General features: G+C 48.0%; 1 protein-coding gene across 4 annotated transcripts in view; it reads left to right on the top strand.

Moving 5' to 3' along the window:
* KIAA1328 (KIAA1328 ortholog) overlaps positions 1-15,256 on the top strand; it is a 182,899-nt gene that overhangs the window by 690 nt on the left and 166,953 nt on the right. The gene's annotated exons all lie outside the window — the stretch shown is intronic.

Raw genomic sequence — 15,256 nt, 5'->3', positions numbered from 1 at the left:
GTATACATCTCTTATATAGAGAGAGAGACGGCGTCCTGTGTGTGTATACAGCTGTTATATAGAGAGAGACTGCGTCCTGTGTGTATACAGCTGTTATATAGAGAGAGACGGCGTCCTGTGTGTGTATACAGCTGTTATATAGAGAGAGACGGCGTCCTGTGTGTGTATACAGCTGTTATATAGAGAGAGACGGCGTCCTGTGTGTGTATACAGCTGTTATATAGAGAGAGACGGCGTCCTGTGTGTGTATACAGCTGTTATATAGAGAGAGACGGCGTCCTGTGTGTGTATACAGCTGTTATATAGAGAGAGACGGCGTCCTGTGTGTGTATACAGCTGTTATATAGAGAGAGACGGCGTCCTGTGTGTGTATACAGCTGTTATATAGAGAGAGACGGCGTCCTGTGTGTGTATACAGCTGTTATATAGAGAGAGACGGCGTCCTGTGTGTGTATACAGCTGTTATATAGAGAGAGACGGCGTCCTGTGTGTGTATACAGCTGTTATATAGAGAGAGACGGCGTCCTGTGTGTGTATACAGCTGTTATATAGAGAGAGACGGCGTCCTGTGTGTGTATACAGCTGTTATATAGAGAGAGACGGCGTCCTGTGTGTGTATACAGCTGTTATATAGAGAGAGACGGCGTCCTGTGTGTGTATACAGCTGTTATATAGAGAGAGACTGCGTCCTGTGTGTGTATACATCTGTTATATATAGAGAGAGACGGCGTCCTGTGTGTGTATACAGCTGTTATATAGAGAGAGACGGCGTCCTGTGTGTATACATCTGTTATATAGAGAGACGGCGTCCTGTGTGTGTATACAGCTGTTATATAGAGAGAGACGGCGTCCTGTGTGTGTATACAGCTGTTATATAGAGAGACGGCGTCCTGTGTGTGTATACAGCTGTTATATAGTGAGAGACGGCGTCCTGTGTGTATACATCTGTTATATAGAGAGAGACGGCGTCCTGTGTGTATACATCTGTTATATATAGAGACAGCGTCCTTTGTGTATACAGCTGTTATATAGAGAGAGACGGCGTCCTGTGTGTGTATACATCTGTTATATAGAGAGAGAGACGGCGTCCTGTGTGTGTATACATCTGTTATATATAGAGACGGCGTCCTGTGTGTGTATACAGCTGTTATATAGAGAGAGACGGCGTCCTGTGTGTGTATACAGCTGTTATATAGAGAAAGACGGCGTCCTGTGTGTGTGTACATCTGTTATATATAGAGAGACGGCGTCCTGTGTGTGTATACAGCTGTTATATATAGAGACGGCGTCCTGTGTGTGTATACAGCTGTTATATAGAGAGACGGCGTCCTGTGTGTGTATACAGCTGTTATATAGAGAGAGACGGCGTCCTGTGTGTGTATACAGCTGTTATATAGAGAGACGGCGTCCTGTGTGTGTATACAGCTGTTATATAGAGAGACGGCGTCCTGTGTGTGTATACAGCTGTTATATAGAGAGACTGCGTCCTGTGTGTGTATACAGCTGTTATATAGAGAGACGGCGTCCTGTGTGTGTATACAGCTGTTATATAGAGAGACGGCGTCCTGTGTGTGTATACAGCTGTTATATAGAGAGAGACGGCGTCCTGTGTGTGTATACAGCTGTTATATAGAGAGAGACGGCGTCCTGTGTGTGTATACAGCTGTTATATAGAGAGACGGCGTCCTGTGTGTGTATACAGCTGTTATATAGAGAGACGGCGTCCTGTGTGTGTATACAGCTGTTATATAGAGAGACGGCGTCCTGTGTGTATACAGCTGTTATATAGAGAGAGACGACGTCCTGTGTGTGTATACAGCTGTTATATAGAGAGAGACGACGTCCTGTGTGTGTATACAGCTGTTATATAGAGAGACGGCGTCCTGTGTGTGTATACAGCTGTTATATAGAGAGAGACGGCGTCCTGTGTGTGTATACAGCTGTTATATAGAGAGACGGTGTCACGATATGGTATGAAATATCATAAGTAGGTCTCTTGCTAGCCTGAGTGGGCTAAGCCCCCTTCTTGGAGTAACAGTTGTAGCTGCAGATTCCTGGCTTTCCTTCTCAGAGAGTGTGGGGGTTAGAAGTTTTATGGCCGAACGGAATTTACGACTGGCATTTCCTGTGTAAGCTCTTGTCCAGCTAGAACAGGAAAAATGGCTCCAAAAATCCATGAAAGATTCTTTGTTTAGTTTTTGTTAGATATTAGGCAAACGATTTAAGCTAGAAATACGAAAATATATATTCGTAGTCCCACTCGGTGTAGCTACACATCTCATGACACTCGGGTTTCTAACTCCATCTGGTAAAGAAGTAGGGTTTTCTCTGTAAATATGTATCCCAGATAGGACATATTTGATCTCATTAGAATGCTCACGTTAATCCGAGATGAATTATGGGTTTGGTATGACTCTGTCATGTTTTGTAGTGAAGTTATAGAAATTAGAGAGAATAGTTTAAAGTTTAGGCAGAATGTAGAGAGAGGGGGGTCTGGATAAGCCAGCCTTTCTGTGATGTCACAGCCTTAATGGTTTAAGTGTCTGGCAGGCTCTGAGGAGTCACTTTTTGCTGATTTCTCCTTCTGGACTGCTTTGTCCTATTGTCCTGGAAGAGCTGGTACATCCCATGGACTGGGATGTATGGAAACTGCACTAGCCTGGATGCCTGCAATGCTTTTAATATGTGAGTGTTATCTTTTCTCATTTATTCCCTTTATGTTATAATTACCCTTGTACATATTTGCAATTGTCTCATGTATAACATCTTTATAAACTATTTTTAATAACGCACTGCCTAGTTATTTTGAATGGGATATACTATTATATATTAGTTCGTTCTCCTGCTCTAAACCGTACCCTAAGTCTCTTGAAGGGAAAATTCGCTACTGTTACTGTTGTGTTGGGTTAGCTTCGGACCCGTTTAATCGAAGCTGGTGGCAGCGAAAGTGTGCTGACGGTTGGATTATGCTGAAGCAACTGCGGGTTTGATAATTATTGTTCCTGCCTGTGTGGGAGTAGTTATCGCGTCGCTGCAGCGTGCCCAATAGCCAGTACATAGCAGGCAGCCTTTCTGGCGACTAATTACCCAGGGTGCAGTACCTAATCTGACCTGAGAGTAAGGGGGCGCCAGAGAGCTGCAAGTGTTAAGTGGAACTGTAAGCGGGATATACATAAATCCCTGCAGTTCGTGGTATATAGAAAAGCAGTGGGATACCTAGAATAAGCCCCTGCTGTAAACTAAGAGGTCAATAGCCTTGTGTGTGGTTTTTCATCACATTGTTAGCAGTGGAGGGATAACTAAGATAAGCCCCCCTGCACATGTGATAGCCGTCTGTTGGCCTAAAGTCACCCTGATCCGTGACGTAGGGGTGACGGTCACGGTGTGAATCCTGACCCAGTGGTGACAGCGGTCAGGGGAATCGTGACAATTGGTGGCAAGGCGGTGGGATATCTTAGAGCATTAGTGATTTGGTTTGAGTAATCATTCCTCTCACTAAAAACTTGCAGAAAGTTCTTGCGAGGACTCTGCGCAAATAAGTTTGGAGAACGAACTCAGTGCTTTTTAGTTGTGAGACAATTGCGTACTGGTAATTATCCCCTCCCTTTCTCTTCGTTTTTCTATCCTATCTTTTATTTGGCAACCATGGTTGTGCTGGGAGAAACCTTCTATGAGCAGCAGACCAGAGACACCCTTGTCGCCTTATGCAAGTCACAGCACATTGACTCTGCAAGCAAAAACAAAGCCCAACTGGTCGCAGATCTGGTGCAATGGGAAGCCGCTCGAGACCAATCTCAGAGCTCAGAGGCCGCAGAAGCCAGCACAAGCGAACATGGTGCTGCAGCAGAGGTCCAACCACTGAATGCTGGCCCTGTTAGCAATCCGGGCGAATTGGACCCCCACCTGCAGGCGGCCTTGAAAGAATTCCCCATTGACGACCATGAGGGACGTCGGCAGCTGATTCAGCAATACCGGCAGGAGGCCCAGGCCCAGCAAGCCGAGAGAGAGGCCCGAGCTGAGAGAGAGGCACAGGCCCAGCGAGCCGAGCGGCAAGCTGAGCGGGAGTACCAGCTGCAGTTAGCCCGACTGCAAATGCAGGGGTTGTCTCAGACCAACCGTGAGCCTAGCAGCGCTCAGACACCGAAGCCCCGGCCTGATCACTTTCCTGTTATGGAGAAGGACGGAGATTTGGACACTTTTCTGCGGGCCTTTGAGAAAGCCTGCAGACAGTACCGGCTGCCTACAGATGAATGGGCCCGATACCTGACACCAGGGCTGAAAGGTAAAGCTCTGGAGGCGTTTGCTGCCCTCCCTCAAGAACAAGATGGAGACTATGAGGCCATCAAGCAGGCTCTGATAGCCAAGTACCAGCTTACACCCGAGGTGTACCGTAGAAAGTTCCGGACCCTCCAACGTGGCCCACACGACAGTTACAGTGATGTGGTGCATGGACTGGGGACCCACTTTGACCAGTGGACCCAAGGACTGTCAGTGACCACCTTTGCGCAGCTGCGAGACCTGATGATCAAAGACCAGTTCTTTCATCTTTGCCCAGCTGAGGTGCGACAGTTCGTGATGGACAGAGAACCCAAAGACGTGACGAAAGCAGCGCAGATTGCCGATGCCTATGAGGCCAACCGTAGATCGGAAGTGCGGAAGCCAGTCACCACCAGCTGGAGAGGGGGTAAGCCTGCAACCAACGCCAGTACCCCTGCCAGCCAGCACACCTGAGGTCCTGGCCCTGTGGCCAACAGCACCAGACCTACCACCGAACCTCGCACGTGTCACACCTGCAAGCGGCCTGGGCATATCAGTACCTTCTGTCCAGACAGGCCGAAGAACACCCAAGCCAAGGCCCCAGGGCCTAATGCAGCAGTTCTTTTAGTGGGTGGTGTGGTTGGGAGGGTGTGTGACAACGTACAGCCCGTCACTGTGGGAGGCCATGTTGCTACAGGCCTCAAGGACACCGGGGCTGAACGAACCCTCATCCAACCCGAACTGGCGGCCCCTGAAGAAATCATTCCGGGGAAAACCCTAACTGTCACTGGGATTGGGGGCATCAGCTGTCCCTTACCGATGGCCCGGGTTTTTATTGATTGGGGTGCTGGGAGCGGGGTGAAGGAAGTGGGGCTGTCGGATAATTTGCCCACTGATGTTTTGTTGGGAACTGATTTGGGGAGGATGTTTGCATACTACGTCCCTGACACCCCTCCCCAATCTACTAATAAGGGTGACGTTAACCCTGATGATGATGATGGGAAATCGCATGTGTTACCTGACCATGCTTTATCTTGTAATGATGCATCTAATAACCATTTTTTCCCTAGGATTGAGGGTGAAAATGTTGTACCTGTGCCAGCGGAACCTGATAATGATTTTTCTGTGAAGGTTAATGTGTCCATAGGTACAGGCGTGCCCAGCCACGTCGCTCTGCGGAGTGAGACGGCTGAGGAACCCCTAACAGGGGCAAGTGTCGGTGCTACAGGAAATGGGGAGATGCATGGGAACCGTGAGGAAGGTGACGCCATGAAAGTGACCAGTGCCACCGAGGAAGGTAACTGGCCCATAAGTAGCCCAGCCCCTGGAGTGTTGGGGGTGGATGGGGAGGTAGAGCCCATAGCAGCGCCGGCTGATGGGCCTGTAGAAACCCCCGGGGAGACAGCCTACGTAGCTGCTGTCACCCGCAGTCAGAGTGCCCGGAACGCAGATAACTGTCAGCCTTCCGGACCCTCCTCAGTCATCACGGTGACTGAACCAGAGGTGGACCCAGAGCAGGTCCAAGAGGGTTCCCGTGGGGAAGGGACCCTGACGTCGCTTTTGGCTTCCCCTAGCCAGGAATTTCAGGCCGCTCTGCACACAGATGCGAGCCTAGAGAGTTTGAGACAACTCGCCGAGACGCCCACCTCCGTGACTGATAAGGAGAGGGTGTTCTGGGAACGAGGAAGGTTATACCGGGAGACAGTACCCGGAGAATCACAAAAGGAGTGGTGGAGGGAAAGACAGCTGGTCGTCCCGCAGCAATTCCGGGGTGAGTTGTTGCGGATTGCCCATGAGATCCCGCTAGCTGGACACTTGGGGATCAGCAAAACTAAGGCCCGGCTGTCTCAACACTTCTATTGGCCTAAGATGGGGACAGATGTGTCAAACTACTGCCGCTCCTGTGTCACCTGTCAAAGAGTGGGGAAGGCAGGGCCTGCTCTTAAGGCTCCCCTGATCCCTTTGCCAGTGATAGAAGAGCCTTTCCAGAGGATCGCGGTGGACATTGTGGGCCCGCTGGCCGTCCCCAGCAGCTCTGGAAAGCAATACATCCTTACTGTGGTAGACTACGCTACCCGGTACCCAGAGGCAGTAGCTCTGTCGTCAACTAGGGCAGATAAGGTGGCGGATGCCCTGTTGGCCATCTTTTCACGTGTAGGATTTCCCAGGGAAATGCTTACTGATCAAGGGACCCAATTTATGTCTCGCCTAATGGAGGCTCTCTGTAAGAGAATGCAGGTGAAGCACCTGGTATCGAATGCGTATCACCCACAGACCAATGGCTTGTGTGAACGCTTCAATGGTACCCTCAAACAGATGCTACGCATGCTGGTTGAGACTCAAGGGCGCGACTGGGAGCGGTACCTCCCACACCTGCTGTTCGCTTACCGAGAGGTTCCACAGGCCTCGACGGGGTTCTCCCCCTTCGAGCTCCTGTACGGCAGGCGAGTCCGGGGACCCCTTGGGTTGGTAAGAGAATCCTGGGAAGAGGAGCCAAACCCTTCTGAAGTGTCCATAGTGGAGTATGTCATGCGCTTCCGTGACAAGATGCAGACCTTGACGCAGTTGGTGCATGACATGACGCAGGCTCAGGCTGATCAGAAGCACTGGTACGACCAGAACGCCCGGGAGCGGACCTACCACGTGGGTCAAAAGGTGTGGGTGCTGGTCCCTGTACCAACGGATAAGCTTCAGGCCGCCTGGGAGGGCCCGTACGTCGTCCACCAACAGCTCAACCCGGTCACGTACGTGGTCACGCTTGACCACGCTCGGGGTAGGCGAAAGGCCTTTCACGTCAACATGATGAAGGCTCATCACGAACGTGAACCTTTCGTCCTACCGGTCTGCAGCTTGCCCGAAGACGGTGAGGAAGACACCCTCCTGGACTTGCTGGCCCAAGCCAAGGCCAATGGGTCCATCGAGGATGTGGAGGTAAGCGCCTCGTTAACTGAACCCCAGCGGGTGCAGTTGCAAACCACACTGGAACCCTTCCGGGTCGTATTCTCCAACCGACCTGGGAGGACTGAGTTAGCCGTCCACGAGGTGGACACCGGGAATCACGCCCCACTACGGCGAACACCCTATCGAATCTCTGACCAGGTGCAGCAGACTATGCGCCAAGAGATCGATGAGATGTTACAGCTGGGGGTGATTCGACGGTCAAAGAGCGCGTGGGCATCGCCTGTAGTTCTCGTGCCAAAGAAGGACCGGACCACACGGTTCTGCGTGGACTACAGGGGGCTCAACGCCATCACAGCCTCGGATGCGCACCCAATGCCGCGCATCGAGGAGCTGCTTGAGAAGTTAGCTGGCGCAAAATACCTGACAATAATGGATTTGAGTAGAGGATACTGGCAGATTCCCCTGAGCCCCGAGGCGCAGGAGAAGTCCGCCTTTATCACACCCTTTGGACTGTACGAGTCCACGGTCATGCCCTTCGTCATGAAGAATGCCCCTGCCACTTTCCAGCGGATGGTCAACCGCCTGCTTCAGGGACTGGAGACGTACGCCGTGGCGTACTTGGATGACATTGCCATCTTCAGTTCCTCCTGGGAGGAACACCTGCAGCATCTCGAGGAGGTGCTCAGGCGAATTCACCAAGCAGGACTGACTATCAAGCCGGGAAAGTGTCAGATGGGCATGAGGGAGGTTCACTACCTGGGAAACCGGGTAGGCGAAGGCACCATGGAACCAGATCATGGCAATGGTGATGGGTTGGCCCACCAGGGTGAACCTGCTGAGGTGCGCATGGAGGAGAACCATCAGGTCCTGCCTCCCTAGCGCACACCAAAAGGGGGAGGTGTCACGATATGGTATGAAATATCATAAGTAGGTCTCTTGCTAGCCTGAGTGGGCTAAGCCCCCTTCTTGGAGTAACAGTTGTAGCTGCAGATTCCTGGCTTTCCTTCTCAGAGAGTGTGGGGGTTAGAAGTTTTATGGCCGAACGGAATTTACGACTGGCATTTCCTGTGTAAGCTCTTGTCCAGCTAGAACAGGAAAAATGGCTCCAAAAATCCATGAAAGATTCTTTGTTTAGTTTTTGTTAGATATTAGGCAAACGATTTAAGCTAGAAATACGAAAATATATATTCGTAGTCCCACTCGGTGTAGCTACACATCTCATGACACTCGGGTTTCTAACTCCATCTGGTAAAGAAGTAGGGTTTTCTCTGTAAATATGTATCCCAGATAGGACATATTTGATCTCATTAGAATGCTCACGTTAATCCGAGATGAATTATGGGTTTGGTATGACTCTGTCATGTTTTGTAGTGAAGTTATAGAAATTAGAGAGAATAGTTTAAAGTTTAGGCAGAATGTAGAGAGAGGGGGGTCTGGATAAGCCAGCCTTTCTGTGATGTCACAGCCTTAATGGTTTAAGTGTCTGGCAGGCTCTGAGGAGTCACTTTTTGCTGATTTCTCCTTCTGGACTGCTTTGTCCTATTGTCCTGGAAGAGCTGGTACATCCCATGGACTGGGATGTATGGAAACTGCACTAGCCTGGATGCCTGCAATGCTTTTAATATGTGAGTGTTATCTTTTCTCATTTATTCCCTTTATGTTATAATTACCCTTGTACATATTTGCAATTGTCTCATGTATAACATCTTTATAAACTATTTTTAATAACGCACTGCCTAGTTATTTTGAATGGGATATACTATTATATATTAGTTCGTTCTCCTGCTCTAAACCGTACCCTAAGTCTCTTGAAGGGAAAATTCGCTACTGTTACTGTTGTGTTGGGTTAGCTTCGGACCCGTTTAATCGAAGCTGGTGGCAGCGAAAGTGTGCTGACGGTTGGATTATGCTGAAGCAACTGCGGGTTTGATAATTATTGTTCCTGCCTGTGTGGGAGTAGTTATCGCGTCGCTGCAGCGTGCCCAATAGCCAGTACATAGCAGGCAGCCTTTCTGGCGACTAATTACCCAGGGTGCAGTACCTAATCTGACCTGAGAGTAAGGGGGCGCCAGAGAGCTGCAAGTGTTAAGTGGAACTGTAAGCGGGATATACATAAATCCCTGCAGTTCGTGGTATATAGAAAAGCAGTGGGATACCTAGAATAAGCCCCTGCTGTAAACTAAGAGGTCAATAGCCTTGTGTGTGGTTTTTCATCACATTGTTAGCAGTGGAGGGATAACTAAGATAAGCCCCCCTGCACATGTGATAGCCGTCTGTTGGCCTAAAGTCACCCTGATCCGTGACGTAGGGGTGACGGTCACGGTGTGAATCCTGACCCAGTGGTGACAGCGGTCAGGGGAATCGTGACAGACGGCGTCCTGTGTGTGTATACAGCTGTTAAATAGAGAGACGGCGTCCTGTGTGTGTATACAGCTGTTATATAGAGAGAAGGCGTCCTGTGGGTGTATACAGCTGTTATATAGAGAGAGACGGCGTCCTGTGTGTGCGTATACAGCTGTTATATATAGAGAAGGCGTCCTGTGTGTGTGTATACAGCTGTTATATATAGAGACGGCGTCCTGTTTGTGCGTATACAGCTGTTATATATAGAGACGGCGTCCCGTGTGTGTATACAGCTGTTATATAGAGAGAGATGGCGTCCTGTGTGTGTATACAGCTGTTATATATAGAGACGGCGTCCTGTGTGTGTATACAGCTGTTATATATAGAGACGGCGTCCTGTGTGTGTGTGTGTGTATACAGCTGTTATATAGAGAGACGGCGTCCTGTGTGTGTGTATACTTCTGTTATATAGAGAGACGGCGTCCTGTGTGTGTGTATACTTCTGTTATATAGAGAGACGGCGTCCTGGGCGTGTATACAGCTGTTAAATAGAGACGGCGTCCTGTGTGTGTATACAGCTGTTAAATAGAGACGGCGTCCTGTGTGTGTATACAGCTGTTAAATAGAGTCGGCGTCCTGTGTGTATACAGCTGTTAAATAGAGAGACGGCGTCCTGTGTGTGTATACAGCTGTTATATAGAGAGACGGCGTCCTGTGTGTGTATACATCTGTTATATAGAGAGACGGCGTCCTGTGTGTGTATACAGCTGTTATATATATAGAGAGACGGCGTCCTGTGAGTGTATATACAGCTGTTATATGAGACGGCGTCCTGTGTGTGTGTATACATCTGTTATATAGAGAGACGGAGTCCTGTGTGTGTATACATCTGTTATATAGAGAGACGGAGTCCTGTGTGTGTATACAGCTGTTATATAGAGAGACGGCGTCCTGTGTGTGTATATATACATCTGTTATATAGGGAGAGACGGCGTCCTCTGTGTGTGTGTGTATACATCTGTTATATAGAGACGGCGTCCTGTGTGTATACATCTGTTATATAGAGAGACAACGTCCTGTGTGTGTATACATTTGTTATATAGGGAGAGACGGCGTCCTGTGTGTATACATTTGTTATATAGGGAGAGACGGCGTCCTGTGTGTGTCTATACATCTGTTATATAGAGAGACTGCGTCCTGTGTGTGTCTATACATCTGTTATATAGAGAGACGGCGTCCTGTGCGTGTATACAGCTGTTCTATAGGGAGAGACGGCGTCCTGTGTGTATACAGCTGTTCTATAGGGAGAGACGGCGTCCTGTGTGTATACAGCTGTTATATAGGGAGAGACGGCGTCCTGTGTGTGTATACAGCTGTTATATAGAGAGACGGCGTCCTGTGTGTGTCTATACATCTGTTATATAGAGAGACTGCGTCCTGTGTGTATACATCTGTTATATAGGGAGAGACGACGTCCTGTGTGTGTATACATCTGTTATATAGAGAGACGGCGTCCTGTGTGTGTGTGTGTGTGTACATCTGTTATATAGAGACGGCGTCCTGTGTGTGTGTACATCTGTTATATAGAGAGACGGCGTCCTGTGCGTGTATACAGCTGTTATATAGAGAGAGACGGCGTCCTGTGCGTGTATACATCTGTTATATAGAGAGACGGCATCCTGTGTGTGTATACATCTGTTATATAGAGAGACGGCGTCCTGTGTGTGTTTGTACATCTGTTATATAGAGACGGCGTCCTGTGTGTGTATACATCTGTTATATAGAGATGGCGTCCTGTGTGTGTGTATACATCTGTTATATAGAGAGACGGTGTCCTGTGTGTGTGTGTATACATCTGTTATATAGAGAGACGGCGTCCTGTGTGTGTATACATCTGTTATAGAGACGGCGTCCTGTGTGTATACAGCTGTTACATAGAGAGACGGCGTCCTGTGTGTATACATCTGTTATATAGAGAGACGGCGTCCTGTGTGTGTATACATCTGTTATAGAGACGGCGTCCTGTGTGTATACAGCTGTTATATAGAGAGACGCGTCCTGTGTGTGTGTGTGTGTGTGTGTGTATACATCTGTTATATAGAGAGACGGCGTCCTGTGTGTGTGTGTATACAGCTGTTATATTGAGAGACGGCGTCCTGTGTGTGTATACATCTGTTATATATAGAGAGACGGAGTCCTGTGTGTGTATACATCTATTATATAGAGAGACGGAGTCCTGTGTGTGTATACATCTGTTATATAGAGAGACGGCGTCCTGTGTGTATACAACTGTTATATAGGGAGAGACGGCATCCTGTGTGTGTGTGTGTGTATACATCTGTTATATAGAGAGACGGCGTTCTGTGTGTATACATCTGTTATATAGAGAGACGGCGTCCTGTGTGTGTGTGTGTGTGTGTGTGTATACAGCTGTTATATTGAGAGACGGCGTCCTGTGTGTGTATACGTCTGCTATATAGAGAGACGGCGTCCTGTGTGTATACGTCTGTTATAGAGAGAGACTGCGTCCTGTGTGTATACATCTGTTATATAGAGAGACGGCGTCCTGTGTGTGTGTATACATCTGTTATATAGAGAGACGGCGTCCTGTGTGTGTGTATACATCTGTTATATAGAGGGAGACGGCGTCCTGTGTGTGTATACATCTGCTATATAGAGAGACGGCGTCCTGTGTGTGTGTATACATCTGTTATATAGAGAGATGGCGTCCTGTGTGTGTATACATCTGTTATATAGAGAGACGGCGTCCTTTGTGTATACAGCTGTTATAATGAGAGACGGCGTCCTGTGTGTATACATCTGTTATATAGAGAGACGGCGTCCTGTGTGTGTATACAGCTGTTATATAGATATGGTGTCCTGTGTGTGTATACAGCTGTTATATAGAGAGACGGCGTCCTGTGTGTGTGTGTATACATCTGTTATATAGAGACTGTGTCCTGTGTGTGTATACATCTGTTATATAGAGAGACGGCGTTCTGTGTGTGTATACAGCTGTTATATAGAGAGAGACTGCGTCCTGTGTGTGTATACAGCTGTTATATAGAGAGAGAGACGGCGTCCTGTGTGTGTATACATCTGTTATATAGAGAGAGACGGCGTCCTGTGTGTGTATACAGCTGTTATATATAGAGAGACTGCGTCCTGTGTGTGTATACAGCTGTTATATAGAGAGAGACGGCGTCCTGTGTGTGTATACAGCTGTTATATAGTGAGAGACGGCGTCCTGTGTGTGTATACAGCTGTTATATAGAGAGAGACGGCGTCCTGTGTGTGTGTGTACAGCTGTTATATATAGAGAGACTGCGTCCTGTGTGTATACATCTGTTATATATAGAGAGACGGCGTCCTGTGTGTGTATACAGCTGTTATATAGAGAGAGACGGCGTCCTGTGTGTATACAGCTGTTATATAGAGAGACGGCATCCTGTGTGTGTGTATACATCTGTTATATAGAGACGGCGTCCTGTGTGTGTATACATCTGTTATATAGAGAGACGGCGTCCTGTGTGTGTGTATACATCTGTTATATAGAGAGACGGCGTCCTGTGTGTGTGTATACAGCTGTTATATAGAGAGACGGCGTCCTGTGTGTGTATACAGCTGTTATATAGAGAGACGGCGTCCTGTGTGTGTATACCGCTGTTATATAGGGAGAGAGACGGCGTCCTGTGTGTGTATACATCTGTTATATAGAGAGAGAGACGGCGTCCTGTGTGTGTGTATACAGCTGTTATATAGAGAGACGGCGTCCTGTGTGTGTATACAGCTGTTATATATAGAGACGGCGTCCCGTGTGTGTATACAGCTGTTATATAGAGAGAGACGGCGTCCTGTGTGTGTATACAGCTGTTATATATAGAGAGACGGCGTCCTGTGTGTGTATACAGCTGTTATATATAGATGGTGTCCTGTGTGTGTGTATACAGCTGTTATATAGAGAGACGGCGTCCTGTGTGTGTGTATACTTCTGTTATATAGAGAGACGGCGTCCTGTGTGTGTGTATACTTCTGTTATATAGAGAGACGGCGTCCTGTGTGTGTATACATCTGTTATATAGAGAGACTGCGTCCTGTGTGTGTATACATCTGTTATATAGAGAGACTGCGTCCTGTGTGTGTATACATCTGTTATATAGAGAGACTGCGTCCTGTGTGTGTATACATCTGTTATATAGAGAGACTGCGTCCTGTGTGTGTATACATCTGTTATATAGAGAGACGGCGTCCTGTGTGTGTGTATACAGCTGTTATATAGAGAGACGGCGTCCTGGGCGTGTATACAGCTGTTATATATAGAGTCGGCGTCCTGTGTGTGTATATACAGCTGTTAAATAGAGAGACGGCGTCCTGTGTGTGTATACAGCTGTTAAATAGAGACTGCGTCCTGTGTGTATACAGCTGTTATATAGAGAGAGACGGCGTCCTGTGTGTGTATACATCTGTTATATAGAGAGACGGCGTCCTGTGTGTGTATACAGCTGTTATATAGAGAGACGGCGTCCTGTGTGTGTCTATACATCTGTTATATAGAGAGACTGCGTCCTGTGTGTGTCTATACATCTGTTATATAGAGAGACGGCGTCCTGTGCGTGTATACAGCTGTTCTATAGGGAGAGACGGCGTCCTGTGTGTATACAGCTGTTATATAGGGAGAGACGGCGTCCTGTGTGTGTATACAGCTGTTATATAGAGAGACGGCGTCCTGTGTGTGTATACAGCTGTTATATAGAGAGACGGCGTCCTGTGTGTGTATACAGCTGTTATATAGAGAGACGGCGTCCTGTGTGTGTATACAGCTGTTATATAGAGAGACGGCGTCCTGTGTGTGTCTATACATCTGTTATATAGAGAGACTGCGTCCTGTGTGTATACATCTGTTATATAGGGAGAGACGACGTCCTGTGTGTGTATACATCTGTTATATAGAGAGACTGTGTCCTGTGTGTGTGTGTACATCTGTTATATAGAGACGGCGTCCTGTGTGTGTGTACATCTGTTATATAGAGAGACGGCGTCCTGTGCGTGTATACAGCTGTTATATAGAGAGAGACGGCGTCCTGTGCGTGTATACAGCTGTTATATTGAGAGAGACGGCGTCCTGTGCGTGTATACAGCTGTTATATAGAGAGACGGCGTCCTGTGCGTGTATACAGCTGTTATATAGAGAGAGACGGCGTCCTGTGCGTGTATACAGCTGTTATATAGAGAGAGAGACGGCGTCCTGTGCGTGTATACATCTGTTATATAGAGAGAGAGACGGCGTCCTGTGTGTGTATACATCTGTTAAATAGAGAGACGGCGTCCTGTGTGTGTTTGTACATCTGTTATATAGAGAGACGGCGTCCTGTGTGTGTGTGTATACATCTGTTAGATAGAGAGATGGCGTCCTGTGTGTATACATCTGTTATATAGAGAGACGGCGTCCTGTGTGTGTGTGTGTGTGTGTGTATACATCTGTTAGATAGAGAGATGGCGTCCTGTGTGTATACATCTGTTATATAGAGAGACGGCGTCCTGTGTGTGTGTGTGTGTGTATACATCTGTGCTCGGTGAGCAAGCGATACACACATGCTAGCCACCTTAGGGAGAGACCCAAGTTGGGCTAAATGTAGCGGGACGAAAGAGACCGAAAAGCCCTTTACTTAAAGGAAATACATAGTGGATGCTTTGCATAGCTCCGCCTACTGCAAAGGATTCTGGGTAAACCAGCTATTCTTTGTATTATGCTGCT

The sequence above is a fragment of the Ranitomeya imitator genome, chromosome 1 (genome assembly GCF_032444005.1).
Source record: "Ranitomeya imitator isolate aRanImi1 chromosome 1, aRanImi1.pri, whole genome shotgun sequence".
Classification (NCBI taxonomy): domain Eukaryota; kingdom Metazoa; phylum Chordata; class Amphibia; order Anura; family Dendrobatidae; genus Ranitomeya; species Ranitomeya imitator.
The sequence above is the reverse complement of the archived record's forward strand: the minus strand, read 5'-3'. Positions and strand labels throughout refer to the sequence as shown.